Genomic DNA, 22,607 nt, shown 5'->3' with positions numbered 1-22,607 from the left:
CCTTTTCTAATGTGGATGCATACACTCACTACTTCTCTCCTTTCCCCTGCCACCTGTCAGGCTCTGCCCCTAGGCTTGCATCTTCTAATGTTAGAACGTGGATAATTTGTGAGAATAAAATAAGAAAAAATTCAAACATAAAAATTTTAAAAATCGATTATCCATACACTTGCTCTTAGGAGTTGCTAAGGGATATGCTTCATTATAGCAGAATTTAAAAAAAAAAAAAAAAAACGAAATGAAAAGAGAAAAAATGGGGGTTGAAATAGCACCACCCAGAAGATCAAGAAAGGGGAGTCTCAGGATGACAGTTGCGCAGCCAGAGGATGTCAAGACTCTGGAAGAGCAGTTCCCAAAGAAAAGGGGGAAGAAAAGGAAAGAGATACACCAGAATGTTTTATATAATGGAGAGTTGGAAAGAACTGGGAATATGATAAAGAAAAATAATACAAGAAAAACAAAAGGGAATTAGAAATTCTAAGAAAATGGAAAAATGACTTAAGAAAATATAGCCGGGTGCACTGGCTCACGCCTGTAATCCCAGCACTTTGGGAGGCCAAGGTGGGTGGATCACGAGGTCAGGAGATCGAGACCATCCTGGCTTACATGGTAAAACCCTGTCTCTACCAAAAATACAAAAAATTAGCCGGGCGTGGTGGCAGGCGCCTGTAGTCCCAGCTACTCGGAAGGCTGAGGCAGGAAAATGGCGTGAACCTGGGAGGCGGAGCTTGCAGTGAGCCAAGATGGTGCCACTGGACTCCAGCCAGGGCGACAGAGCAAGACTCTGTCTCAAAAAAAAAAAATATATATATATATACATATATACACGCACACACACACACACACACATATATATAACCAAAGAAGACTACTTGGCACTGTAATTAATCACTAATTAAGCTAATATTTAGTGTCAGCTGGTTATATAGCATTGTTTTAGTTACTAGGAATACAGTAATGATGGGGAAAGTAATGAATTAAAAAATGAATTAAATTTGTTAGAATAGATTATCTGCCTTCTTGAAGCTTACAGTCCAGTGGGGGAGAGTGATAGTAGTTTGAAAAATTAAGAAAAATAAAATATATAATTTGTATTAACAATGAGAGCTATGAAGAAAAAAAAATAAGGAAACCAGAGCAAAAATTTCAGGCATGGGAAGTTGCTATTTAAAATAAGTATGGCAAGGGAGGCCCTATTGATCAGCTACCATTATCGTCAAGAATTTAAGAAAAAGAGGGATTAAATGGTCATCTCAGTGAATTTATGTTACAGGTAGAGGGAACACCAAATGCAAAAGCTGTTTTCACACAATAATGTACATGGTTAATTATGGTTGTAAAATAATAATAATAGACAAGCAAAGAGCCAAATCATGAGTGAACTCTCATTCACAATTGTTACAAAGAGAAAAAAATACTTAGGAATACAACTTACAAGGGATGTTAAGGACCTCTTCAAGTAGAACTACAAACCACTGCTCAAGGAAGTGAGAGAGGACACAAACAAATGGAGAAACATTCCATGCTCATAGATAGGAAGAATCAGAATCGTGAAAATGGCCATACTGGCCAAAGTACTTTATAGATTCAATGCTATTGCAAAGTACTCTACAGATTCAATGCTATTCAAATGCTGTTCCCACCAAGCTAACACTGACTTTCTTCACAGAATTAGAAAAAACTACTTTAAATTTCATATGAAACCTAAAAAGAGCCTGTATAGCTAAGACAATCCTTAGCAAAAACAACAAAGCTGGAGGCATCACACTACTGGACTTCAAACTATATTACAAGGCTACAGTAATCAAAACAGCATGGTACTGGTACCAAAATAGATATATAGACAAATGGAACAGAACAGAGACCTCAGAAATAATATCACACATCTACAACCATCTGATCTTTGACAAAACTGGAAAAAAGAAGCAATGAGGAGAGGATTCCCTATTTAATAAATGCTGTTGGGAAAACTGGCTAGCCATATGCAGAAAACAGAAACTGGACCCCTTCCTTACACCTCATACAAAAATGAACTCAAGATGAATTAAAGACTTAAATGTAAAACCTAAAACTATAAAAACCCTAGAAGAAAACCTGGGCAATACCATTCAGGATATAGGCAGGGCCAAAGACTTCATAACTAAAACACCAAAAGCAATGGCCAAAAAAAAGCCAAAATTGACAAATGGGATCTAATTAAACTAAAGAGCTTCTGCATAGCAAAAGAAACTATCATCAGAGCGAACAGGCAACCTACAGAATGGGAGAAAATTTTTGCAATCTACCCATCTGACAAAGGTCTAATATCCAGCATCTATAAGGAACTTAAACAAATTTACAAGAAAAAAACAACTCCATCAAAAAGTGGGCAAAGGATATGAACAGACACTTCTTAAAAGAAGACATTTATGTGGCCAACAAACATGAAAAAATGCACATCATCATTGGTCATTAGAGAAATGCAAATCAAAACCACAATGATATACCATCTCACACCAGCTAAAATGGCAATTATTAAAAAGCCCATCAAAAAGTGAGCAAAGGATGTGAACAGACACTTCTCAAAAGAAGACATTTATACGGCCAACAAACATATGAAAAAAAGCTCATAGAGAAATGCAAATCAAAACCACCATGAGATAGCATCTCACACCAGTTACAATGGCAATTATTAAAAAGTCAGGAAACAACAGATGCTGGTGAGGCTGTGGAGAAATAGAAATGCTTTTACATGTTGGTTGGAGTGTAAATTATTTCAACCACTGTGGAAGACAGTGTGGTGATTCCTCAAGGATCTAGAATTGGAAATGCCATTTGACCCAGCAATCCCATTACTGGGTACATACCCAAAGGATTATAAATCATTCTACTATAAAGACACATGCACATGTATGTTTATTGCAGCACTATTCACAATAGCAAAGACTTGGAACCAAGCCAAATGTCTATCAGTGAAAGACTGGATAAAGAAAATGTGGCACATATACACTATGGAATACTATGCAGCCATAAAAAAGAATGAGTTCACATCCTTTGCAGGGACATGGATAAAGCTGGAAGCCATCATTCTCAGCAAACTAACACAAGAACAGAAGAACAAACACCACATGTTCTCACTCATAAGTGTGAGTAGAACAATGAGAACACATGGACACAGGGAGGGGAACATCACACACTGGGGCCTGTTGGTGGGGGGTGGAGGGCAAGGGGAGGGAGAGCATTAGGACAAATACCTAATGCATGCAGGGCTTAAAACTTAGATGACGGGTTGATAGGTGCAGCAAACCATCATGGCACATGTATACCTACATAGCATAGCTGCATGTTCTGCATATGTATTCCAGAACTTAAAGTAAAATAAAAAAAAATTTTAAATATGTAACTGGCATTAATTTTAGAAATACAAAAATGAAAGACCTGATAATGAAATCAGGAAGAAGAAGAGTTGAAGGAGAAGGTGGGTGCACTAATATCCTCATCTGATGAGGGCAATCACAAAGAAGTATCTGTAGTGAAGGGAACAGAAAAAGAAAGGTATTATAGTTACAACAGAGAAACTAAAAATAGAGATAAAACTAAATGGAGGATGGGCATGGTGGCTCACACCTGTAATCCCAGAACTCTGGGAGGCAGAGGCGGGCAGATCACTTGAGGTTAGGAGTTTGAGACCAGTCTGGGCAACACAGTGAAACCCTGGCTGTACAAAAAAATACAAAAATTAGCTGCACCTGCTGGCACACACCTGTAGTCTCAGGTACTTGGGAGGCTGAGGTGGGAGGATCACTTGAGCCTGGGAGGCGGAAGTTGCAATGAGTCACAATTATGCTACTATACTCCAACCTGGGTGATAGAGATCATGTCTCAAAACACCACCAACAAACTAAATGCTGAATGATAGAGACAGGAAAAGTGGAGGTAGGTTGAGTGAGTGAGTGTAAAATGCCTCCTTTATGTGTTTGTGTGAGTGTTATTAATATATGATGTCTTAAAAATGACTAACAAAAATTTTCAGGTGGAAGCAAATTACTTTTACCTGAAAAAATAGAGTTATGTACCAAAGGAAAAGTGGAAAGAGAAGCAAGGCTTACGTGGAAAAATCTGGGCCAAAGGACCATTTATTTTAACCATGCACATGTTTTAATCTGATTTAAACACACACATCTGCTCACATATACACCCTTCAGAGGTTTTCCATCACTCTTAGCATAAAGGTCAGAATCCCAAATATGGCCTCTATAAGAATTATACTAAATACTTGTGACAAAAAAGTGTTTTTTATTTCTCATGTTAAAAGCAGAACCTTTAACATACAGAAAAACCCTCAGTTTCCTTCTTTACTAAAGTAATATTTTGTTGGAGACTATAGCTCTTCTCTCCATCATTATATAAATTTTATTTCTCTATCCTCAGGAGGTATTGTACTAAATTGAGAACACTATGATGGAATTTCCCAAGTCTTTTGAGTAAAATTTTACATATGCTTTCTGCAGAAACATGACAGTTTTGATTTTTCAAAAAATCCTTGGGTAGATAGAATATAAAATTTTACATGCCATTATATGTGATCAATATCTGATTAGTTTTTATGTTATCATTTCAAAAGAAAGCAATACCTTATTAGGGTCTTCTAAGGGGTTTGATAATGCAAATATTCCAAAACTTTCAAAAATCTGAAATCTGAAACCCTTTTGGTTCCAAGCATTCCGTAATATGGATACTTAGCCTGCACTACTAAGCAATAAAAAGGAACAAACTACTGATACACTCAGGAAGCTGCATGAGTTTCCAGAAAATTATGCTGAGTAAAAATAGTCAATCCCGAAAGTTTACATACCATGTGATTCTACTTATAAAATATTTTTTCAAATGACATTATAGGAATGGAGAATAGATTAGGGAGTTGTAAGGATTAAACAGGTGGTGAGGGAAGGGAAATGGGTGTGCTATAAAAGAGCAACATGAGGGACCCTTGTGGTGATGGAAATATTCTTTATCTTGACTGCATCCATGTCAGTAACTTGGTTGTTACATTGTGCTATAATTTGACAGATATTACCACTGGGGGACACTGGGTAAAGGGTACACCATATGTCTGTATTATTTCCTGCAACTGCATGTGAATATATAATTATTTCAAAATAAAAAGTTTAATTTGGAAAAAAAGCTGATACATATTATAAAAATATGAATTGTTCTCCATTGGTAGCAAGGAGGTGGGGTGGTGGTAATTCAGACCTTCAAGCAAAGGAGGAAAGACACATGGAGAGGGAGACGGCTTTATCAAGCCACTTTGATATCAAAGCTACATTCTCCAGAGCCTTCCTCTGCTTTGTAAGAGCAAGAAAACTGAGAACCAGTCAAGCAAAGACACACAAATCTTTTTAAGGCCCCACTCATTAGGGTTTGACTCCAAAAGTTACCCAAGCTCCTATCATTTCCGTGGATACCAAACCTGCCAGTATCTAATGACAACCTCAAAAGGAAGCCAGACAGGGTACAAACGGCAGATAGGATCTCTACGCTAAACACATAGGCTGCAGAACCAAGAGTCAGAGATTATACTTTTAGACTTCAGTGCCGGGATCATCTGTTATCTGACATGAAGGACATGAAGGGTAGAGGGAAGTAGTGATAAACGCCCCAGTTCTTACATAGCAGAACCTTGGGAGGCACTCTACATTGAGAAGGAAGACACATATTGGCAACAAGTGTGGGATTAGGGTCGAGGTGCTTTTACTTGAAAGGGTTTCAGACATCAGGAGTATTTATCTTTTGTCTATTTTTACACCCTTATTCCTTAAGAACTTACCAGATTGATGACGCATCAGTTCTACTCATAGAGAAATAAAAATACATAAATACACTAATATTTGTAGACAAGTGTGTGCAGCAGCATTACTTATAGTAGCCAAAAAGTGGAAACAACCCAAATGTCCACCAGCTGATGAATGGATAAATAAAATGTGGTATGTACATACAATGGAATATTATTTAGCAATAGAAAGAGATGATGTGCTGATTCCTGTACGGTATGGATGAACCTTAAAAATATTATATTAAGTAAAACAAGTCAGTCACAGAAGGCCACATATTTTATGATAACATTTATCTGAAATGTCTAGAGCAGGCAAATCCACAGAGGCAGTAGATTAGTGGTTGCCTGGGACTGGAGGATTTGTGGAAAAAGTGAATGCTAATGTTTATAGGGTTTCTTTCTGGAGTGATGAAAATGGTCTGAAATTAACTGTGAGGATGGGTGCACAACTCCAAATTGTAAAAAATATTAAACTGTATATTTGAAATGAAAAAAAGTCCTTGGATTAAATAGAATACAAAATTTCCTGTGTTATTATATGTGATGAATATCTGATTAGTTTTTAAGGTATGAAAAATTAAAAGAAAGGAATACCTTAAGGTCTAATGTTAAGGTTTGATAGTGACTGTAATAGCTCATCATAGGAAATTGGAAAATATTGCATAATAACTAATGCCAGAAAGAGTTCACAATATTGTCAGTTATGGTTCTTATTCAATGAGGAAAGAAAGAAAAACAAAGTTAACCTCAATGGGAAAAAGAATAGCATTGCATATAAAAAGAGATAAAGGAGACTTAAATGTGATAATCAGTAAGAAATTGTATCTCACTATCAACTGAAGCAGACAGAGTTACTGGAAGAACAGGGAAAGGACTGCAATGCTCAATCCTAGAAACAAAGCAAAAATGGGAAGTTTTAGCAGGATAGAGGCTAAGAAATAACACATTTTACATCCCATGTAAGAAAAACTGAAAGGTCTCATTAAGGAAATTTGCAGCCTGATTTGACTCTAGCTTACCCCTGGTTTTCTGAGACCATTGCATTCTAAACTTATTTTTGCACTTATAAAAATTATTTTGATTTTTCAAGTAAAAGCTGGCTTATAAAAACTGTATTGCAAAATTCTGAGTTTACTGAACTATTGCTCACCATCACTGCATTTCCTATCCCCTTTAATGACTATATATCCAGTTGCATGAATTATGCAATGTAATCCTTAGGCATTTTTGTTATCAGAATATCTTTTTATAAATGAGTAAAGAAGGCCAGCACTCAGAACACATTGACTGTTGCTGTAGGTTTTAATGCTTAGTGCAGCTGCTATGTAATGGTGCACATGAATTAAAAAATGAAGTCATGAGGGCAGAAGAACGGATGTTCAAAAATGAATTTGCAAGTTTAGTTCTAAATAGCAATCACAATTTTAGCTTGAGGCTTTTCTGGGGGAGAGTGAATAATGATTAGGTGATATTATAGGCCCCAAGCAAGGCCTGAGGACATTGGTACTCAGAGCCAGTCATTTATCCTCAAAAAATGGTCCTTAGGTTGTGGGGGCATTGTTTGAAATACCAGGAAGAATCAAACCTGTGTCTGTCACTTTTTCCCAAGGGTCTTCTCAGGATTCTGAAGCTCTAGTGTTAAGATAAATGTTTACTTAAACAAAAGCCTTGGTAGGCTTTTACTGTTACCTTATGTTATTTTTACTGTTCTGGGTTTATATTTTTATTTACCTGCAGAAAAAATTACATGTGAAAATTGTAACCCCAAAATTACTATTGAAAATTGTGTTCTACTATGTTAAGTGCCTATTCAAGGGAAGTAAGATAAGATTTAAGAGAATAAATTTTCCCTCTCATTTTTATTAGATTTTCATGGCAAATTTGAATTTCAGAGAATCCTGACTTATTGTGTATTGCCAAAAATATTCTTTTAGCCAGATCTAATCATGCAAAATTATGAAGTGGTTAGTGTGGCTATTTTGAAAGCCCTGAACTCTTGAATTCATGGGTAATTATGTATTTTTATTTACCAGAACCTCAGTTTCCTGCTGTCATTATATTAATGCTGTTTTCTTCCCTGTCATTAAAATGTTGTGACTTAAGTTGTGTGAATGACACCCACTTTTTAAAAACATATTTACATAATAAATAGTAAAGGGGGGGAATTTAACAAATCAAAACATTTACTTAACTCACTCAATTTATAGAGTAACGATGATGATGATGATAGTAATAAAAATAGTAGTGCAGTAGTAATGATCTGATAATATGAAGAATAGGCTTTAAATAGGGCTTACTGTATACCAACACTATTCTGACTCGTATATTAATTCATAACTCCATCATTATCCATTATCCCCATTTTACAAATGAGAAACTGAGTCAATAAGAAACTCAATGAGATTAAATAGCATTGGTAAATCTAGGATCAGAAAATTGGACTAATACGTACCCTACTTATAGAAACCTAGAATTTAGAGCAGTGCATTTTAACCACTGAGACCTTTTTTTAACCCTTTGAAATCTATTCTTCTATTTTCCTTGATAAAACATAAAATCTCATGGTTTCTATTTCATTTTTAGAATAAATGAATAAATTAAATATAACAAAATAAATCAAAACAATAATATAGGGCTCAGATTTTTTTTTTAAGCTACCCCTCCTTCCTCCTGTTTCTAGTTGAGCCTGACTAGTTTGAAATGATATTCATTCTGTTAATTCAGCAAATAATTATTGAAGCCCTACTATTTGTCAAACATTATTCCAGGGGCTGTTATGGACACTGAAAGCAAACCAGTTCTGAACTGTGAGCAACATAGGAAAACTGGACAACTTTCTGGTGACTTCTAAAGTCTCCCCAAAATGTAAAACCCAAGTTCGAATGCAAGAACAAAAAACCCACAACAGAGCTATGTGGATATTGCTCACAGTGTTGGAATGTCTATACCAGCAACCCCTTCTGTTAACACAAATAAAAACAATTGAATTTACTTAAATTGAAATTCTTGTTAGAACTATTTATCACTGTCATGTTAGCTATTACTTAGTATGTTTAGATTTGCAAGACTACTCTCAAAAAATTTCTTCATTATTCCAAGACACCAAGCCTATAATTTATGCAGCAGCAATTTATTCTGTATGACTTCATTGAATGGCCACTGTGTAACAAAATTAGCCAGGGCATATAAACCTTTATTTGAAATACTGGACATGAGAAGGCTTCAAAGGTGTATTCTAATTTAAAGTGAGTTGAAATGTATAGGAGGATCAGCCAAAGTCCAACTAGTTTGAGGAAGAGTTAACCAGGGATAGCTCTTGGAAGAGGAAGGAATTGTCCTTGCCGATTTGTAGCCACTGTTTGTGCAATCTAGATTTTATCAAGAGGGAAGGAGAGGAACAGGTACAAGCTGAAGTTGTGTGCAAAAAGGTTTGGGGAGGAACAACCACTGGATAAAAGGGCATGAGAGAGACACAGTGAAAGATGACCAGTCCTCCAGGGTCTAATATCACTCCCTACAAGGCACTGTGCTTTGTGCTGGGGATACAGTATTAAACGAGGTAGGCTCAGTTCCTGATTTCCTTAAATACAGAATTATACAATTACTTATTTTATATTCATAGTACAAGGTGATGAGCTTGCATATATCAGGGGATTTCACATAATCTGGAAGAATAAGACAAAGCTTCCCTGAACAAGGGGCATTTTCATTGAAACCTGAGGGATGGGCCATAGGTGCTTCTGCCATCATGGGCCCCTTCTAACATAAAAAATAAAACTAAAAATTATATTTTGCAACTTGCATGAAAAAAGATGAATATGTTAGTTAATACTGTATATTGAAATGTTTTCTTTTACCTAGAAGTCCTTTGTTTTCTGATTTTAAAATAAATTTAAACATTTTTGTGGACCCCTTAAAATTTTGTGAACCCTAGGCACTGTGCTTACTGTGCCTTTTGGATAAGTCGGCATAGGAGGCGGGGAAGTTTGGGCCAAGAACATTTTGGATAGAGAGAATAGCATATAGAGAAGTTTCTAGGGGCTTACTTGCTCAGGGAATTAAAAGGCTAGAGCGGGGAGAGCAGGAGAGGATGGCATGAGGGAGGTTGGTGAGGCATGCCATATTAAAATAATTGAATTCTTATAGAGGCCATTTTAAAATAGTAAATTAAATAACACTGATCCAATGCTGATTTTCTTTTTTAAAGACAAGATCTCACTCTGTTGCCCAGACTGGAATGCAATGGTGCAGTCATGGCTCACTACAGCCTAAACTCCTCGGCTCAAGCCATCCACCCATCTTAGCCTCTGAATAGCTAGAATTATAGGCACACACCACAACGCCCAGTTAATTTTTCTTTTCAGAGACAGGGTCTATGTTGCCCAGGCTTAATGCTGATGTTTGATATAACATAAGTATATTGTAATGGAAGTCAGCGATTTCAGCCAAACTATGGCAGATGTAAAGAAATGGGTTAGACAAAATTTCATCTAAAGTCAGTATATACACTGAAATAGTGACAGAGAAAATCATATAATGTCTGCGATTTGCTTCAGAATAATACAGGAAGTATAAATGAAACAAGATTAGCCATGAATTCTCAATTAATGAAGCCAGACTTGAGGTACATAGGGGTTCATTTTATTATCCTGTCAACTCCTCTGTTTCTGGCTTTCCATAATAGTTTTTATTTAAAAATAAAGCCAAGGTATAAAGAAACATCAAAACCCAGAAGCCATGGGTTTTGATAAAGATGACAGATTTAAGCTCATAAAAATGATAACATTATATAACAAAAAAAAGACACAAAACATTAAAAATAAAAAAGAAGACATAATTGTGATATATGTAATTTATAGATTTAATATTCTTAATATGATTATGATTCTTATCAATCTAGAAAAAATTCAAAGACCCCACCCACAAGAAAAATTTGGCATGGCTCATGAATGGGACATTCATAAAAGAACTTAAAATTCAAATAAAAATATAAAAAGATAGTCATGCTCAGTAGTAATCACACATATGAAAATTAAAATGCCATATACTTTTCTTGTATCAGATTTTGTAAAAACAAAGTTAATGTCAAATGTTGACAAAACTATAGAGAAAGTGACATTCTCATTCTGTCAAACACTGTTGGTAGAAATGTAAATTGGTATAACCTTTTAATTTATTTACTATTTGATCTACCAATTCCATTCTTAAGAATATATCATAATCTAGCATTTTCCAAAGTGTATAGTGGGATGTTGACAGATGTTATTTGTGTTTGTGTAAGTGTAAACTTAATTTTAAATGTAAATTTATCAAATGTCATTTAAAAAATTTCCCTTTTTAAAGTTTTTCTGTTGCTGCTGCTGCTGCCTCTTTTTTTTTTTTTAATAGAGTTTATTTTTCAGAGCAGTTTTAGTTTCATAGCAAAATGGAGTGGAAAGTACAGAGACTCCCATATACCCCTTGCCTCCTGTGATGGTTAATACTGAGTATCAACTTGATTGGATTGAAGAATATGAAGTATTAATCCTGGGTGTGTCTGTGTGGTGTTGCCAAAAGAGATTAACATTTGAGTCAGTGGGCTGGAGAAGGCACATCCACCCTTAATCTGGATGGGCACAATCTCATCAGCTTCCAGCAAATGTAAAAGCAGGCAGAAAAATGTGAAAAGGAGAGACAGGCCTAGCCTCCAGGCCTACATCTTTCTCCTGTGCTGGATGCTTCCTGCCCTCGAATATTGGACTTCAAGTTCTTCAGTTTTGGGACTCAGACTGGCTCTCCTTGCTTCTCAGCTTGCAGACAGCCTACTGTGGAACCTTGTGATCCTGCAAGTTAATACTTAATAAACTTCCCTTTATGTGTGTGTATATATACACACACACATATGTATATAGATATGTATATATACATATATGTATCATATATCTATATATAGATGTATCTATATATACATATCCATATATACATATCTATATACATAGATATACATATATAGATATACATAGATACGTATATATCTGTGTATATATACACAAAACACTGCTAGGAATCATAGACGATAGAAACAAATATATGTGTGTGTGTGTGTGTGTGTGTGTGTATACACAAAACACTGCTAGGAATCATAGACAATAAAAATATATATACCCTATTAGTTCTGTTTCTCTAAGAGAACCCTGACTAAAACATCTCCACACTGCCTCCCTCACTATCAACATCTTGAAGGCATATGTTATCTTAAGAATGCATTCCATGGTTAAATAAGTTTGATTTCTACAACCTTGGTATATGATAATACTATACACTAGGACATACATCTCTAAGATAGTGAATAAGTCTTTCCTTATGTTCTATAACACTTACTTTTAGAAATTATCTTAAAAAATCATCAGATGTGAGTACATATCACTTAAGTCATGTTTAACACAAAGAAAACTGGAAGTATTCTATATATTTAATAAGAGGAAGGTGGTTACATGATTCATGTTATAACCTTAAACTGGAATTTAAGGTAGATGATATTTACTGGCATAAAAGTTGCTGCAATAGTACGATATATTCTATACCTTGAAAACGCTAAAGACTCCATGAAAAGGCTCCTGGAAGTTATAAATGACTTTAGCACAGTTTCAGTATACAAAAATCAGTAGCATTTCTGTACACCAATAATGTTCAAGCTGAGAGCCAAATGAAGAACATAATCCCATTTACAATAGTTACACACACATTCACAAACCTGGGAATACATCTAACTAAGGAGGTGAAAGATATCTACAAGGAGAACTACAAAGCACTGCCAGGAATCACAGATGACACAAACAAATGAAAAAACATTACATGCTCATGGATTGGAAAAATCAATATTGTTAAAAGGGCCATACTGCTCAAAGCAATCTACAGATTAAATGCTATTGCTATCAAACTATCAATGTCATTTTTCACAGAATTGGAAAAAAACTATTCTAAAATTCATATGGAACCAAAAAAGAGCCTGAGTAGCCAATGCAAATCCAAAACAAAAAGAACAAAGCTGAAAGCATCACGTTACTCAACTTCAAATCATACTATAATGCTTCTGTAACCAAAAGAGCATGGTACTGGTGCAAAAGCAGATGCATAGACCAATGGAACAGAATAGATAACCCAGAAATAAAGCCACACACCTATAGCCATCTAATCTTTGACAAAGTTGACAAAATTAAGCAATGGGGAAAGGACTCCCTATTCAATAGCTTGCTAGCCACATGCAGAAGAATGAAATTGGATCACTACCTTTCACCATATACAAAAATTAACTAAAAATGGATTAAAGATTTAGATGTAAGACCTCAAACTATAAGAATGGTAGGAAAAAAAAAAACTAGTAAACACCATTCTGAGCATAGGCCTTAGGAAAGAATTTATGACTAAGTTCTCAAAAGCAACTGCAACAAAACAAAAATTGGCAATTGGGACCTAATTAAACTAAATAGCTTCTGCACAGCAAAAGAAATTATCAGCAGAGTAAATAGACAATTCACAGAATGGGCTAAAATATTTGCAAACTATGCAACCAACAATTGTCTTATATCCAGAATCTATAAGGAACTTAAACAACTGAACAAGCAAAAAACTAACAGCCCCATTAAAAATTGGGCAAAAGGCATGAACAGACACTTTTCAAAAGAAGATATACAAGAGGCCAACAAACATAAGAAAAAGTGCTCATCATCACTAATCATCAGAGAAATGCAAATCAAAACCATAATTAGATACCTTCTCACACCAGTCAGAATGGCTATTATTAAAAAGTCAAAAAACAACAGATGTTGGTGAGCCTGTGGAGAAAAGGGAATGCTTATATACTGTTGGCGGGAATTTAAATTAGTTCAGCCACTATGGAAAGCAGTTTGGAGATTTCTTAAAGAACTTAAAACAGAATTACCATTCAACCCAGTAATCACATTACTTGGTACACATCCAAAAGCAAACAAATTGTTCTACCAAAAAGACACATGCATTCACAATATTAAGCACTATTCTTAATAGTAAAGTCATGGAATCTACATAGGTACCCATCAATGGTGGATTGGATAAAGAAAATGTGGTACATATACACCATGGAATATCATGCAGCCATAAAAAAAGAATGAACTCATGTCTCTGCAGCAACCTGGATGCAGGTGGAGGCCATTATCCTAAGCAAATTAACACAGGAACAGAAAACCAATTATCGCATGTTCTCACATATAAGTGGGAGTTAAACATCAGGTACTCATGGCCATAAAGATAGCAACAATAGACAACAGGGACTACTAGAGGGAAAGGGTGGAAGGGGGAGCAAGAGTTGAAAAACTGACTGCTAGGCACTATGCTCAGTACCTGCGTGAAGACATCATCTATACCATAAACTTCAGCATCACACAGTATACCCAGTTAACAAATCTGCATATGTACCCACTGAATCTAAAATAAAAGTGGAGGAGAAAAAAATAAATAAAATTTTTGAAAAGGCTGAAATAAACTGCTAAGTAAAAGAAGCAGGATAGGGAAACACCATTTAGCCCTATGGTGTCTAGTCATAATTATTGTAACTATATAAATCCACATATTATACATAATACACATATATAAAAATAAATTTAGGAAGATATAACAAAATATGAAGAATAGTTACCTCAAGGTAGTAGGATAACTATATTTTTCTGTATTACCTTTTTTTTTAAAAAAAATAGTAAACATGTATTAATTTTCCAGTAGAAATAATTTTTAGAGGCAACGTGTTTAAGCATCCTAATTTTGGAGAAATACAGCATTTTAATCTATAGATGTCAGGCACTTTCCATATTTAATACAAACTAAGTCTGCAGACAAAAACTACAATTGTATGAAGAATCTATGAAGAGAAACCATGATGCCTACCTTCTGGAGAGAAGTGACGAAAACATAACAAGCGTTGTGTGTGACTCAGCAGCGTAATGGAGGCGGTTAATTTCCAGATGCTCTATGTCTTTACAAGTCCCTATAAGGGAGTACCTCTTCTCTCTGGAACAGAAATAACACTGAGTACACACATTTATTTAAAGGCTGGTTTTCAAAATCAATAATAGTATTGTTGGCATTTTTTCACTTCCAAACATCAACGGATGTTTGCCAAAGAACTAGAGAGAATCAAGGTATTAGTATCTTCATCCTTCAGAAATACTGTGATTAACTACCAGAAATAATTAAAGCAAATGTTATATACTTTATTTTCATATGTTTAATAATATAACCAGAAGAAATATACTTAATAAATTAAAAATCATTGATAAAAATAGTAGTATAATTTTGTATATCTACTATCTACCAGACACAATGCTAGATCCTTTATATCTCATTTAATCCTCTCAACATCTTTTTATCTGATATTTATTCAACAATATTTATTGCTCTGTGCCAGGTACTGCGGGAAACACTGGAGATATAATGGTGATCACTATCATGATACAAGATAGTCATTAACATTCCCACTTTAAAATGAGGTAATTGAGGCTCTGGGATTTAATATTAAATAGCTTAACTTCAAACCTACTCTTTCTATTATAGCCCAATTAAAAGGAGTTTGCTAGTCTTATCACCATCACCACTAAATAAACTCCAAACCTTTTAAGTTAAAATGGAAAATACCAAAAAATACCAAAAAATCCCCAACAACTCATCTAAATGTAGTATAAAATATATAGAAAATACCTATATATAGCCTTTATAATTGGCAATATCACCTAATTTAATCCTCACTCAATCTCATGATATAGCTGTTAGTACTACCATTTTGTAGATGAGAACACTGTCTTAGAAATGTTCACCTTAAATCTGGGTCTGCCTAATTCTAATGCTTAAAAATCTCAAAAGGAGAATAGGAAAAGAAAAACTTACATTAAAATGGAGAAAGCAACAAAGAAGTAAGAAAAACAACTCATTTAAGCCGCCTGATGTATGCATACACATGCAAAACACACAGTGTCACACACCTGTATGGACTGTGGTACTGCCATTCAAACACCCATCATTATCTGGTAAAAGAGTACTGCGGTGGGAGGAGGATGACAGGGCAAAGCAACTAACTAGATGGAGAAGCTGAATGAAAATCATCCTCAAATACAGATTGTAGCTACACAGGCTGCTTACTTTCAAGAGGGGTCTCACAGAAAAATAGCAGGAAATACTACCACTTCCTTGCTTATGACCTTAGGAAAGTTACTTATCTTCTCTGGGCTACAGTTTCCTATCTATAAATGAGGATAATAACAGTATCCAACTAATAGAGGTGTTATAAGGATTAACATTCACAAAGTACCTAAAGTATCATTTTCAATAATAAATGCTATATATATGTGTGTGTGTGTGTGTGTGTGTGTATGTGTGGTTTAAAATAAGTATCTGAGTGGGGTTAATTATATTAACAGAGCCCTTTCATGCAACATATTACTCTCAGTTATATTTTATGTCTGTTAACATCTCAAGTAATCCTCACTTCAACCCTATGAGGTAGATATTATTGCCAGCTGGCTTTTAGCTTCAAAAGGCAGAAACCTGATTTTAGCAACTCCTCCAATCATTAGAAACTCATCAACTTAAAAGGGAAATTGTTTTGTTGTTCCAAAATGATAGCCAATGAATTGGATAAAACACTATTTATCGATATCAAGTCTATCTTAAGTACCAAACCACCAAGAAATTACTTCATTACTATAAAATTAAAACATGGAGAATTGAAAATTAAAATTAGACCTCCCATCAAGCCATAGTAGTCTGCTTGTCTACTGTGTTAAAAATTTCCTTTTACATGATATGATACCTTGAGAAGGCACACCATCACCAGTGTAGTATTTTCATGAAGAATATTTAACCTAAATTTAACAATAAAAAATTTCAGAACTATCTAAACTAAAGTGACATCTTGCAAACAATTGGCCCAGGCTAATAAAAAAAAGTCAATGAGATTAGAGCCCAAAGGCTAGAACTTCATGTCCCACTGGGGATAGGCAAGTAATGTGTTTACCTTCTGGCATGAAGGTATTGGGAAGCCTCATAGAGATTTGAAATTTCACTTGAGAACCCTGGCTTGTCCTAAGGACTGTTTGTTACTTTGTTAAAGATTTTAAAAGAGTTTTTAGGCAGAATGGAAGGAGTTGCTGAGAATAAACAGCCAGGGAATAAAGAATTCTGAAGGGAGAGAGGGACTCAAATCAGTGTTGAGATGTTGGTGAGTAGAAGAACTGATACAGAGAAAAAAGGGAAGGAGAAAAAACTCTGAACCCTGGGAATTATACAGTCTCTGGGAATTACACAGCAGGTATAGTTATGCACAAATAATCTGCTGATGTGGGGAGGAAATATCAGTACTTACCTGTTTTCTAGAAAAATAAAAAAATAAAAGATTATATAAATAATATAGATTAACACTAGTACCTTTAAAGTATATTTTTATTGAGGATAGACAATAAATTTTAAATTTTATTTATTATTATTATTTTTATACAGTATGTGACCAAAATGTTTGGTGATCATTGTTCACAGGAACGAAAGAAAGACTTTCAGGTGTTGGTAGGTACTAGGACATTTGTTCCTGCTCTTAGGGATGAGGGAGACAGGGCAGTGCTTGGATGGCCTTCTGCTGAGTGGCCAGAGTTGACTGTGTATTGTACTGTTGTTAATCTGAAGGCATGATGTGGTCTGAAGCTCATATGAAAATGACAGATGAGTTCACTGAGATTCATCAAACTCTGCTTCATTTTCTTGCTTATTTATACAGAAATAAATGATACTTTGAGAAGAAATGTGGAAAACATAGTCAAAGATAATGAAAACTCCTGGGTGAGAAACTTGAAGGACACAGGGGCAAAGCAAGGCCACTCACTTTGGAGACTTGAGGGCCTCTCACTTTGACCCATGCGGGTGAAAGAAAGCTGGGAAAGGGGAAGGAACAGCCTACCATATCCTTTTTGTGAAAAAAACAAAATTTTTTTAGATCATGTATTGAGATGGTAGTGAGGAATGTGTTTCATCCAGAGGAAGACACAGCAGAAAAGGGGATGGAAGCACCTCTGCCTTCAGAATGCTATGTATGTCCAGTGCCAAGAATGAGCTTGAGATTTTAACAGTCATCACAGAGACCTGATAGGCATGAGGTGTCTGTCCTCCTTCACACTGGGGTGTCTATATCCAACCTGTGATCTGTCTCCTGTCCCCATCATCCCCAACTTAGCTCCTCTCCACATTGTCACGAGTGCCTGCTCAAAAGTCCTCACTGGGTCCTGTCTGTGGAATCCAGCCCATTGGCATGGTTTGGTCAGCCCAAATTTGAATGTCTTTAGGCAGAACTCATACAATTCAGTTTGCCACAGGTCTATCATTTCACATCATATATTTGTGTTTGTTTTCTGCCTGTCCCTTAAAGCTTTTGAATTCTGAAACACAGGAGGAAGTCCAGATACATTGACCCAGCATACAAAGGCCTGCTCCTGTGTGTTTCTCCTGACTCATGCTTCATGGTAATATCCTCACAGGTGACTCAGATCTCTGAACTGTGTGCTTTGCAAAAACATAAAAAGTAATACATTATATTTTGCGCATATGATGATCTCTGCTTTCCCTTTTTTGTCTGCTTATCTTTCAAGTTAGCTGAAATGTCATTTCCCCACTGACATGTCTTTCCTGAATCTTTGAGAGAGGACAGACATCTGCCTCTTTTGTGCTCCTTCTGGACTTTATATGGTCTTCATCATAGTATTTATAACATTTTACTGATTATTATGTACAAATGCCTAGAACCTGACACCATGCCTGCCATTTCATAGGTGGCCAATAAATGTTTTAAATGAGTTAAAAAAATGTCAACAACATGACAGACACAAAAGGCTGGGATTTTTTTTTTTAATTAAAAGAGATTAAGCAGATATAACAACTAAATACAATGTATGAACCTTGACAGGACCTTAGATCAGGAGGAAAAAGACAGCTATAATTAATGGACAACTGGGAAATCTTAAATATTGATTAAAAGAATCTCTGTCAAAAACACATTGAAAACTATCTTAGGTCGTTTATTTCTTTAGACAAAATTATTCATTCATGCATTTATAATAATATTAAGTACCTATTCAGTGTAATAACCCTGCAGGTAAAAATTCTTGTAAGTAACAGAACCTAAAATACAGACTTGGCTTGGCCAAAAGGGTCAGGTGAAGGGTAGTGAGGACCCCTCTATCTCAGTCTGGCAAGTTAGCAAAATAACTAAACCATCATCTGTTACATTTCAGGACTCAGACCATCTGCCTACTGAAGTATTTTTCCTTCTAATGGAAGGGAAAAATTCAGACTGTTGGAGCAGGTTGGCTGCTTTATGCAGCCTTCAGTAAAGTCCTACAAGAAAGAATGGAAGGTCAGGAAGCAGTGAAGGAAAAAAAGATGTCTTTGCCAATAAAGCTACTTTTTATCCGTGGCTGAGAATAGGAGATCTGGACATTAGTAAGAGTGAAGAAGCCAAATTACAAATGCTTCATAATTATCTTGTATCTATTTTTTGAATAGGTTATTCACATGACATAGAATTTTAAAGATACAAAAAGAGAGTAAAAAATCTCTCTCCCAGTCTTGTCCCCCAGCCATCTGTTTTCTTCACTCCCCAGAGGCAACCCCATTACCACTTTCATATGTCCTTCCAGAGATGTTCAATGCATTGCCATACTACACATACATTTCCACAAATGAAGCAGGTTATGCATACTGTTCTATACCTTGCTTTCTTCATGTAAGATGTTTTGTCAACTGATCATATCAGCACATACAAAGCTGCCTTGTTATTTTAAGAGCATCATTGTATAAAGCTTACATGATAAAAACCATAGAGTAGACAAAAATGCAAGAGGATATAATCATTTTATTTTATATAAAGAATATGGCTGTATTCTTTATATAAAAATATACCACTAAAAACTTAGAGTACCATTAAAAACACAGAGTACACAAGAATGCAAGAGAATGTATTAGATGTTTTCTCATGCAAATAAATAAGGTACTGGCTGCTGGGCAGGGAAGAGTTTGGAGGGGCTGTGATTAAGGTATCTGAGCATTGGGTACCAAAGACAAAGGCTGAGAAAGGTAGATGGGAAGATTTGTCTGAAGACATTTTTGAATCCTAAACATTCCATTGTATTGTGGCAGAGCATGTGAAAAGTTATTGAAGCTTCTATCATGAGAGGGGTGCAAAAGTGGCTAAGACTAAGCTGGAAGACATAAAGGAGACTGGAAGACATAAAGGAGAAGGGTAAGGAATACATGGTTCTCACAATTGGAAATTACAGCAAGGACTATGGCAGTGGATCCAGTAAATGAAGTTCGGAGGCCAAGCAAGTGGAACTGACATAAGTAGATGCTGGCACATGGTACCAAAAGGCCAAGGGCCAAGCAGTTACTCAACAGAGGCCAGCAAGGACAGAAAAGAATATGCAAACCCATACATGTTGATGATGCCTTATGATTTGTCTGTCTTCCTCAGGAACTTGAAGAAGAGTGAAAGGGAAGAAGAGGCCAGCTACGGTGGCTCACGTTTGTAATCCCAGCCCTTTGGGAGGCTGAGGTGGGAGAACTGCTTGAGTCCAGGAGTTCGACACCAGCCTAGGTGACATGGCAAAACCCTACCTCTACCAAAAATACAAAAATTAGCCATGTGTAGTGGTGCACGCCTGTAGTCCCAGCTACAACGGAGGCTGACATGGGAGGATGATTTGAGCCCAGGAGATGGAGGTTGCAGTGAGCCAGGATTGAGCCTTTGTACTTCTGTTTGGGCAACAGAGCCAGACCCTGTCTCAAAAGAAAAGAAAGAAAAGAAGAGTAGAAGTGATACAAATAGGAGAGAGGGGTAGAATCTTAGTTTAAAGCTGAAATCAATTTTAATTCAGAAATGACCAAGTAACTTCAAATTTATCTGTGGAAATGTTATTGGTGGGAGTACCAGGAAAAGACACTGAGATCAATCAATTTTTTTAATATAGGCAAATAATGTTTTACAGATTTAAGATCAATAACTATGGCCAGGCACGGTGGCTCAAGCCTGTAATCCCAGCACTTTGGGAGGCCAAGGCGGGTGGATCACGAGGTCGGGAGATTGAGACCATCCTGGCTAAGATGGTGAAACCCCATCTCTACTAAAAAATACAAAAAATTAGCTGGGTGTGGTGGCAGGTGCCTGTAGTCCCAGCTACTCAGGAGGCTGAGGCAGGAGAATGGTGTGAACCCGGGAGGCGGAGCTTGCAGTGAGCCGAGATCACACCACTGCACTCCAGCCTGGGCGACACAGCGAGACACCATCTCAAAAAAAAAAAAAAAAAAAAGATCAATAACTACAAAACTTAAACTTACACAGCCAGCTCTTAGGGGTGTTACAAGGATTCAATGACATGGGTGTGAGAAAATAGAATGGTGTGATTTTCTGATTACAGTTTCTGATAGTAACTTTTCTTTGACTTTTCTCCAAGTTTTGCGACGTTTATTGTAGTCCCATATGTAGAACCCATACCTTCCACCTTATCTTATACAGACTTACTTCCAAAGAGCATTAACTTTGAAATAAATGAATCTTGAATTTGAATTCGACTTTTGTCATGCACTAGCTGTATGAATTTGGGGAAACAAGTTCTCTGAATCTTTGAGTCTTCATCCATAAAATATAGAAGTCAAAAATCATTTCATACATGTATTATGTAAGACAATAAAACATACAAAGCACATTGTCTGGTTCATGGTTGGTGGACCTATCTTCTTTCCCTAAAGTTTATTTATTTATTTAGTATTTTATTATTATTACTCTTTTTCAAGACAGGGTCTCACTGTGTCACCTAGGCTGGAGAGCAGTGGTGCGATCATGGCTCACTTCAACTTTGACCTCTGGGCTCAAGTGATCCTCCCACTTCAGGCTCCTAAGTAGCCATGACCACAGGTGAGAGTCACCACGCTCAGCTAATTTTGTTTATTTTTGGTAGAGAATAGGGCTCGCCATGTTGTCCTTGGTCTCAAATTCCTGGGTTCAAGCCATCCTCCTGCCTCTGCCTCCTAAAGTGCTAGGATTACAGGCATGCTCAGCCTTCCTTTAAAGTTTAAACTATGTTGCCTAGCTTTTAAAATTAATTAATTAATTGTTTGAGACAGGGTCTCGCTCTGTCCCCTAGGCTGGAGTGTAGTACTGGGATCTCAGCTCACTGCAATCTCTGCCTCCCAGGCTCAAGCCACATTCTCACCTAAGCCTCCTGAGTAGCTGAGACTACAGGCATGTGCCACCACACCTGGATAATTTTTGTAGAGATGGGGTCTCACTTTGCTGCCTAGGCTTGTCTTGAACTTCTGAGCTCAAGTGATCTGCCTGCCTTGGCCTATCAAAGTGCTAGGATTACAGGCATGAGCTACTGCACCTGGTCAGTTGCCTAGCTTTTGATTTGGAATATTTGATCATCTTATCACATGTCCTAACTAAAAGAGATTAAACTCTGTAATATATGACTCCTAGTTATTGCTCCTGGTTTACTGAGTAATAAACACCCTTACATGCAGTGAAGGAAGCATAATATAAGCATTTAAATATATAAACATTTAAATATAAAATATATGATACATAAACAGAAATCTCCTCAAGTCTTACCCTGAGACTGAGTACAAGGGTTGGATATATAATTTTCCACTTTCTCCAAATAGATATTGTCATTTTAAAAGGTATTTGCCTCAAATCCAACAAATTTTAAAAAGAAGAAACTTCACAACAGATAATAAAAATCAACAG

General features: G+C 36.1%; 1 protein-coding gene across 1 annotated transcript in view; it reads right to left on the bottom strand.

Annotated features, from left to right (window-relative positions):
• The window catches only part of MBD5 (methyl-CpG binding domain protein 5), a 323,726-nt gene that overhangs the window by 146,147 nt on the left and 154,972 nt on the right, over positions 1-22,607 (bottom strand). Inside the window, exon 2 of the mRNA XM_025403904.1 lies at positions 14,714-14,836. The gene's annotated coding sequence lies outside the window, so the exon portion shown is untranslated. The remainder of the gene's footprint in view (positions 1-14,713; positions 14,837-22,607) is intronic.

Source organism: Theropithecus gelada, chromosome 12 (genome assembly GCF_003255815.1).
Source record: "Theropithecus gelada isolate Dixy chromosome 12, Tgel_1.0, whole genome shotgun sequence".
In the NCBI taxonomy this organism is placed as follows: domain Eukaryota; kingdom Metazoa; phylum Chordata; class Mammalia; order Primates; family Cercopithecidae; genus Theropithecus; species Theropithecus gelada.
The sequence above is the reverse complement of the archived record's forward strand: the minus strand, read 5'-3'. Positions and strand labels throughout refer to the sequence as shown.